The sequence below is a fragment of the Cebus imitator genome, unplaced genomic scaffold (genome assembly GCF_001604975.1).
Source record: "Cebus imitator isolate Cc_AM_T3 unplaced genomic scaffold, Cebus_imitator-1.0 Scaffold162, whole genome shotgun sequence".
In the NCBI taxonomy this organism is placed as follows: domain Eukaryota; kingdom Metazoa; phylum Chordata; class Mammalia; order Primates; family Cebidae; genus Cebus; species Cebus imitator.
In genome coordinates this window covers 3,322,442-3,324,418 of record NW_016107477.1, presented here as the reverse complement: position 1 = coordinate 3,324,418, position 1,977 = coordinate 3,322,442, and the positions used below count along the sequence as shown (strand labels likewise).

At 44.5% G+C, this 1,977-nt stretch overlaps 1 pseudogene; it reads right to left on the bottom strand.

Moving 5' to 3' along the window:
- Window positions 1-1,777, bottom strand: part of LOC108314857 — a 2,176-nt pseudogene extending 399 nt beyond the window's left edge.
- Between the last annotated feature and the right edge of the window lie 200 nt (window positions 1,778-1,977).

Below are 1,977 nucleotides of genomic sequence, written 5' to 3'. Positions count from 1 at the left end.
CTGCTTTTCTGTGTCCTTTGAATGCCACGATTGGCTGCTTAATGTCATAAAGATCATAGTAGTGGACACAGTGATCTGAACAGTCAAAAGCCCCTCTGGAAGAGGGGCTAAATTCAACACAGCACACATCAGCCTTTGCCTCAGTGCTTGCCACTGAGTTGTCTACCGTGGTAGATCATAACTTCACTTCTACATCATCAGAACCCGAAACCAGGAGTTTAGGATCCATCAGATGAAACACTCCAACACCTCTTCTCATGCTCCTGTTACAGACCTTTGACCTCTGTCTCGTGAATCCATCCCATAGGATAACAATGCTTTCATAATCACTGATAACTAACAGGTTCTTATGGTAACTACTCAGACTGATACAGCTGATTTTGGAACTGAGGTCATTTCATTCACAGGGTAATGAATATCCGCTGCATCCTGGATGACTGTGCCATATTCATAGACTTTAATCTTCATTGTAACCTCAGCAATTGCAAAATAGTCACAATTCCGGTCAAATTCAATACCAGAGACTATGCTGGAATCATTAGAGAGATCACTGGGGTATGACAATGTAGCTAAAGTTTGTACTGAATTATATTGCATAATCTTGGACAAGCATTTCTGAAATTCATCCAATTGGCTTGCAGTTCATCAGAGATATGAGACATCCTGGTACAAAAGTAATACTGTTCCAGGTCTTCAAAATGAGCCATGGGCCATTTTCATTTTGATGCTAAGGTGCTGTTATATCAAGGCTGTTTCTTGTCTAACAACTGCCATTGAAACCTGGATGCTGGCTATGTTCTCTGGAATCCATAATGCTACTGCATGATGCAGGAGGAGCTTCAAGTTGAGGCACTGTGCTATCCTCACGGACAGGAGAGTATAAGTCACTCATTTTTTCCACTCTTTTAATATCCTCTTCCAAAACTCTTAGCTCCTGGAACTGTCCCAGTTGCTCTTTCTTATTTCTTCTTGCAATCTTGAGGAATTCCATAAGACTCTGTAGTTGGGCTGTGTGTGATTCTGCTTCCAGTTGTTTCATCTTCTGCACTAGTAACTCCAACGTGAGGTTGACATTGGCCAGATCAAGGTTACCTTGGTCAGTTCCCCACACATATTGAAATATTTGCCACTTATGGCCACTGGTGCTACTCACTGAGTGGTCCAATTTGAACCTTTTTTCTTCAGATCTTTGTTTCTGTTTGAGAATGAACTCACTGACCAATAAATTAAGATACAGATGATTAGTATTGTCCACAATATAGTTACACCTGGTACATCTATTAATGAAATCCAAACTATGATGAATATACTTATAGCAAAAGCTGCGGCCACATTTTGTCATGAATGCCTTTTCAATCATATCAAAGCAGATGGGGCACATGAAGTCATTGCTGTTGCCCTTATATGAGTTGATGAACCTGTTGCAGAGGGGAGGGGCAAGGAGAGGTTGCTTCCTACTGCTGCCTAGGCTAAATCTGCTGCCTCCTATACCAGCACTGGGCCTACACACACAGTTGAGCCGGGACAGGCCCATGGACACCCTATCCCACCACTGCCTGACATAGTAGGCACCACCAACACAGGCCACGCTGGGCCCCAAGGCTGTCCAAGCTGGTGGCCTGGGCCACCCTGCCAGACAGCAGCACCACTGCTGAAGCTGCCACAGTGGTGGCCATGGGGAAGAGGATAAGGACAAGGAGGCAAAAGTCACCAAAGAGGGTGAGGAGCAGGGGCTTGTCTCAGTGGAGTCTGACCCAGCATGGTAGCTACCAGACATTATGACTCCCTCCCATCTGGCCTGGCACTTGGAGGAGAGGGAGCATGACTTTTGCCACCTCCCTTTTCCTCAGCCTTAGTGTCTCCTGAAGATGCCTGCTGGGCCAGGAGTTAGAGAGAAAAAAGTATTTTATATTTATCCATTTAGTTACTCTTTCCAGTGCTCTTCATTCCTTTGCATAAATGCAGATTTCTATTTGA